This window comes from Lithobates pipiens, unplaced genomic scaffold, assembly GCF_037356315.1.
Source record: "Lithobates pipiens isolate NorthernLeopardFrog02 unplaced genomic scaffold, aLitPip1_a1.2 Scaffold_16, whole genome shotgun sequence".
In the NCBI taxonomy this organism is placed as follows: Eukaryota; Metazoa; Chordata; class Amphibia; order Anura; family Ranidae; genus Lithobates; species Lithobates pipiens.
The window spans coordinates 7992889-8000310 of NW_027507748.1; positions in this window are offsets into that span (position 1 = coordinate 7992889).

A 7422-nucleotide genomic window follows, 5' to 3' on the forward strand; every position below is an offset into this window, starting at 1 on the left:
GAATTCCAAAACCATCTGAAGATTATAAAAAGTATAATAGTGCTCTCACCCACCATAGGACTCATAAGAGGGGAGTCATGAGAAGTCAGAGGTTTGGGGTGTGACCTCCACATAAAAATTAGACTCTTTCCTGAATATATTAACGCTTAAAACGGGAGTTCTGCCGTTTTTTTTTTTTTTAAAGCCAGCAGCTACAAATACTGCAGCTGCTGACTTTTAAAATAATGACACTTACCCGCCCAGCGCGCCTGTGATGTCGGCACCTGAAGCCGATCTCTCTCTATCGTCTCTCGGGTGCTGCTGCCGCCATCTTGGGTATGGGAATCAGGAAGTGGAGCCTTGCGGCTTCATTTCCCGGTTCCCTACTGCGCATGCGCGAGTCGCGCTGCGCAATAAGGACGGTCCCCGCTGCCTCTGGGATCCGTGTGTTTCCCAGCAGACAGCGGGGGACCTTCGGAAAGGGGCGTAATCTACGCCCCTTTCCGCAGATAGCTATGCCAGAAGTGGGTGCAGATACCTGTACTGTACAGGCATCTGCACTCCCCTCCCCCCTGAAAGGTGCCAATTGTGGCGCCGGAGGTGGAGGAGGATTCCAATGAGCGGAAGTTCCACTTTAGGGTGGACCTCCGCTTTAATGTACAAGATCTCAACTCTCCTCCAAAGCGCACTAAAGCCTTTAATTTTTTTTCTCCAAACAATTGGCACATGTGGTGTGCCTACAAGAGACACATTTTATCCCACAGTCCACACCGAAATATTTCAGCCGTAAATACCCACAAGTTTATACAGCATCAGCCAATACTAAACAAAGGGGAGTTCTAATAGCGTTCCACCGCACGACACCATTCACCCTCACCAAAGAGCTCAAAGACCCTGAAGGGAGATACCTAATCTTATCTGGATTGTTATTAGATAATGAAGTTACTATAGTCTCCTATTATGCTCCTAATAAAAATCCTCTACTATTCCTCTCACCTTTTTTCAGTGATTGATTCACATAAACAAGGTACCCTTATTATTGGAGGAGGCTCAAATCAAACAATATACCCATTCCTTGACAAATCCCCCAACCCCTCATACCACACCTAAACTATCAGAGACTACTGAACCAACACTCACTACGTGATACCTGGCGAGAACATAATCCTGCAAGAAGACCGTATACACATTACTCTCATCCTCATAAACAATTTTCCCATATAGATCATCTTTTTGTTCCAGTTAGCACCTCTGCATTCATTCTGAACTCCAATATTATACCTTGTACTTGGTCAGACCATAACTCAGTCATAACAACTCTCTCCTCATTGGTTCCGAAACCCAATCATAAAACATGGTGCATAAATGACAGGCTCTTCTACATTTAGATTAAGCTTATAGGAAGCCATAAAAGACTATCTTATTCACAACAAGGCCTCTGATACAGATCCTTTAACTCGGTGGGAAGCTCTCAAACCCTATGTTAGAGGGGTCTGTATTAGTCAAGCATCTCAAATGCCGCGTACACACGAGCGGACTGTATGGCGTACTTAGTCCGTCATACAATCCGACGGACAGTCCGTCATACTTTCGACTGAACGGACTTGACCACACACGGATACCCAAACAGTCCGTCGAAAGCTTGCGCGATGACGTGTACAGCACGTACAACGGGACTAGAAATAGGACGTCCAATACACAGCAATGCACCCTTCCGCCGTGTAAATCCTTTCTGGGCATGCGCCATTCTTAGTCCGTCTAACTAACCTACTGACGAGCGGATTGTCCGCTGAAACCAAAGTACGACGGACAGAATTTCGAAAAATCCGAAATACTTAGTCCGCCAGACTGCACGCTGAAAAAGTCCACTGAAGCCCACACACGAGCGGACTGTCCGCTGAAATGTGTTTCGACGGACTAAGTACGCCATACAGTCCGCTCGTGTGTACGCGGCTATATACGTAAGCAAATACAACAACTTCATAAACGCCTAGAGGAAGCATTTTACAAAGCTTCTGAAACTTTTCAAGCTTCACCATCCCCACATAAACTAAATTATGATAAATAACGCATAGAAATTTACCTTTTTTTTAACAGAATCAGCCAAGAAAACTACGCAAAACTAAACACACCTTTTACATGAAAGCTAACAAGCCAACTACATTTCCAGCTTTAGCACTACAAAAGACGAATTGCACCCCAAAACCTATCCGCCTAAAAATTGCTAAAGATATCTTTACTTGCAACCCACTGAAAATCCTTAATGAATTCAAGAAAAAAAAATTAACAGAACTATACAAATTAACCAATCACACCTAAACAATCTCTTATCTACGATTCACCTTCCTTCACTCTCTCAAACTCAACAAGACTTACTAGAGAAACCTATTACTGAGATAGAAATACAAACTGCCATTAAATCACTTAACCACCTCAATACAGTGCAGTTACACCCCCTTCCTGACCAGACCAATTTTCAGCTTTCAGCGCTCTCACAGTTTGAATGACAATTACTCAGTCATGCAACACTGTATCCATATGAATCTTGCGTCCTTTTTTCCACACAAATAGAGCTTTCTTTTAGTGGTATTTAATCACTAGTGGGTTTTTTATTTTTTGTGCTATAAATAAAATAAAACGTAAATTTTCTGAAAAAAAAATGCCTTTTTCTTTGTTTCTGTCATCAATTTTTGCTAATTAGTAATTTTTCTTCATACATTTTGGCCAAAATTTATACTGCTACATATCTTTGGTAAAAAATAACCCACATTAGTGGATATTATTTGGTCTTTGTGAAAGTTATAGAGTCTACAATCTATGGTGCCAATCACTGAAAATTGATCACTTCTGATCAGGCCTTCAGTACATCAGGTGTATCTCATTTCTTGAGACACTAACAAGTCAGGAAAGTACAAATACCCCCCAAATGACCCCTTTTTACAAAGTAGACATTCCAAGGTATTAAGTAAGTAGCATGGTGAGTTTTTTTTAAGCTGTCATTTTTTCCCACAATTCTTTGCAAAATGAAGATTTTTTTTTATTATTTTTTTTTTTTACAAAATTGTCATATTATCAGGTTATTTCTCACACACAGCATATGCATACAACAAATTACACCCCAAAATACATTCTGCTAATTTTCCCGAGTACGGCAATACCACATGTGTGAGACTTTTACACAGCCTGGCCACATACAGAGCACCAACGTTGATGTAGTACCTTCAGACGTTCTACAAGCAAAAATGACACTTCTCATTTCTCAACCACCTATTACACTTTTGAAGGCCCTGGAGTACCAGGACAATGGAATTTCCCATAAAATGACCCCATTTTGGAAAGCAAACACCCCAACGTATAATCTGTGAGGCAGAATGAGTCTTTTGAATGGTTCATTTTTTTTCCAGAAGTTTTTGTAATATGTGGAAAAAAATTAAAACACATTTTTTTTACACAAAATTGTCAATTTATAAGATATTTCTAACACATAGCATGTATATAGCAAAAATTACAACCCAAAACACATTCTGCTACTCCTCCCAAGTATGGCGATACCACATGTGTAGGACTTTTACACAGCCTGGCCACATAGAGAGGCTGAACATTGAAGTAGTACGTTCAGGCGTTCTAGGAGCATAAATGACACATCTCATTTCATTCCTACCTATCACACTTTTGAAGGTCCTGGACCACCAGGACAGTGAAATTACCCACAAAATGACCCCATTTTGGAAAGCAAACACCCCAACGTATATTCTATGAGACATGGGCTGCAAATAGGTACTGGGGTACTCTGATGGGCTGGAGATAGGTACTCGGGTACTCTGATGGCCTGGTGACAGGTACTCGGGTATTCTGATGGCCTGGTGACAGGTACTCGGGTACTCTGATGGCCTGGTGACAGGTACTCTGATGGCCTAGTGACAGGTACTCGGGGTATTCTGATGGCCTGGTGACAGGTACTCGGGTACTCTGATGGCCTGGTGACAGGTAGTCTCATGGCTTGGTGACTGGTATTTGGGTACTCTGAAGGGCGGTGACAGGTACTCATATGGACTGTGACAGGTACTCGGGTACTGAGATGAACTGTGACAGGTACTCGGGTACTCAGATGAACTATGACAGGTACTCGGGTACTCAGATGAACTGTGACAGGTACTCAGATGAACTGTGACAGGTACTCGGGTACTCAGATCAACTATGACAGGTACTCGGGTACCTAGATGAACTGTGAGAGGTACTCGGGTACTCTGATGGGCTGTGACAGGTACTCGGGTACTCAGATGGGCTGTGACAGGTACTCGGGTACTTTGATGGGCTGTGACAGGTACTCGGGTACTTTGAAGGGCTGCGACAGGTACTCGGGTACTTTGAAGGGCTGTGACAGGTACTTGGGTACCATGATGGACTGTGACAGGTACTCGGGTACTCTGATGGACTGTGACAGGTACTCGGGTACCCTGATGGACTGTGACAGGTACTCGGGTACTCTGATGGACCGTGACAGGTACTCGGGTACTCTGATGGGCCGTGACAGGTACTCGGGTACTCTGATGGGCCGTGACAGGTACTCGGGTACTCTGATGGGCCGTGACAGGTACTCGGGTACTCTGATGGGCCGTGACAGGTACTCGGGTACTCTGATGGCCCGTGACAGGTACTCGGGTACTCTGATGGCCCGTGACAGGTACTCGGGTACTCTGATGGACCGTGACAGGTACTCTGATGGGCCGTGACAGGTACTCGGGTACTCTGATGGGCCGTGACAGGTACTTGGGTACTCTGATGGGCCGTGACAGGTACTCGGGTACTCTGATGGCCCGTGACAGGTACTCGGGTACTCTGATGGACCGTGACAGGTACTCGGGTACTCTGATGGGCCGTGACAGGTACTCTGATGGGCCATGACAGGTACTCGGGTACTCTGATGGGCCGGGACAGGTACTCGGGTACTCTGATGGGCCGTGACAGGTACTCTGATGGGCCATGACAGGTACTCGGGTACTCTGATGGGCCGGGACAGGTACTCGGGTACTCTGATGGGCCGGGACAGGTACTCGGGTACTCTGATGGGCCGGGACAGGTACTCGGGTACTCTGATGGGCCGGGACAGGTACTCGGGTACTCTGATGGACCGAGACAAGAACTCGGGTACTCTGATGGACCGAGACAAGAACTCGGGTACTCTGATGGACCGAGACAGGAACTCGGGTACTCTGATGGACCGAGACAGGAACTCGGGTACTCTGATGGACCGAGACAGGAACTCGGGTACTCTGATGGACCGAGACAGGTACTCAAATACTCTGATGGACTGTGACAGGTACTCAAATACTCTGATGGACTGTGACAGGTACTCTGATGGACTGTGATTGACAGGTACTATGAGGGGTGGTGACAGGTCCTCTTTGCCCCCCCAATAATCAGTGTGATTGGTGTACACTAGGGGGTAATGAGATGTTACCGCAATCTCCTCCTCACACACGATCGGTGTGTGAGGAGAACAACCCGGTAACATCTCGTTACCGCGGTTTGTTTACATTTTAGTGATCGACTGTGAAAGGATCATAGCCGATCACGTGGGTAAACAGCCGGCCAATGGCTGTTTACCAGTGTCGGTGACGAGCAGTGTTCCCCGGGAACACGCCGCCACCGTCGTGCACACGCAACGCGATCGCGCGCATGCGCCGTGCACAGCCGGGGTGTGACCATCTGTGATCGGCCGTGGCTTCATCATGGCCGATCACGTGGTAAACAGCCATAACCAATGGCTGTTCACCCCCTTCGGTGGCGAGCGGTGTCTCCGTGACACGCCGCCACCGAAGAAACAGGGAAGTGCACGCACGATCGTGCGCATTCCTTGTTTAAACGGGAGGCCGTCATATGACGGCCTCTCGCCACAATAGGTGTGCCGCCTGGCTGTCAGCAACCAGTTAAACTACGCAAACGCCCTGGTGTTGATGGTTTATCAGCCACTTACTACAAACGATTTACTTCACTATTGTCACCCCTCATGGTTGATGCCTTTAACCTTCTTCTTAATGATCACTATTTCCGTACGGAATCACTCACCGCCTCCATCTCCATGATCCCTAAGCCCAATACGGACGACACTTCTTGGACTAATTACAGACCAATATCTATCCTTAACATTGATATCAAAATTTTAGCCAAGATTCTCTCTTCCAGACTCAAACCTATAATTGGTTCTTTGATACATGAGGGAATAAATCCAGTTTGACCCTTAAGACAAGCAGACGACAGTATACACCGAGCCACAATTCTAGCTCATATAGCACGTTCCCGCCGTATTCCTACATGTTTCCTTTCATTAGACATACGAAAGGCATTTGACTTCCTATCATGGCCTTACCTACATTTTATTTTTAACCGATGGGGATTTGGTCCACATTTCCTCAGATGGATCACTACCTTATACCATAATCCGAAAGCACATATTGCATACTCAGGACTTAAATCTGATTCTTTTAGTATAGAAAGAGGAACTAGGCAAGGTTGCCCCCTTCCCCCTCTTCTTTTTGCTTTAGCAATAGAACCCCCTAGCCCAACTTATCAGAACTAAACCAAACATTAAAGGTCTAGAACTTGGCGGCTACCATCATAAATTATGAATGTTTGTGGACGATGTCCTAATATTTTTAACATCCCCCTATAATATCAGCACCAACTCTTCTTGATATCCTCTCAAAATTTGAACGAATATCAGGCCTCTCAGTTAATCTACACAAATCAAAAGCCCTAAATATTTCACTAACTCCTGATCTTCACACCCAAATAATTAATTCCTTACTATTTGCATAGTCACCAATTTCTATATCCTACTTGGGAGTCAACTTTACTTCTAACCCAATGGATCTATATGCTACAAACTACCTGCCAATGCTATCACAACTCTCTAAACTCCTCTCCAACTGGTCAAATTTACCTCTGTCATGGATGGGTAGGATTGCAGCAATAAAAATGTCTATCCTTCCAAAAATGTTATATCTATTTAGGGCTCTTTCTATCGCTATCCCATCACATTTCTTGCGTATTTTACAACGGAAAACTTTACAATACATTTGGGGCAATGCCAAACCTCGATTAAACCTACCCTGTATTCCCTCAGAATCTGAGGGGGTCTGGGTGTACCAGACTTTACCAAATACTATTATGCAGCACAACTGTCACAATTAACTAAATACCATGCTACAGCTGAAATTCCACTATGGGTGGCATTGGAATTGGTCGACTGTGATCCTCTTTCTACAGTAAATCTTTATGGCTTTCTCCATCACAATGTCGGAAGTTTACTAATCCAATTCCCAAACACAGCCTTTCAATCTGGGATAGACTGAAAACTCGATTTGGCCTCCAATCTTCACACAATCCTCTCCTCTCGTTCTTGCATAACCCAATATTCTACCCGGCCTGGTCTTCCCCAAC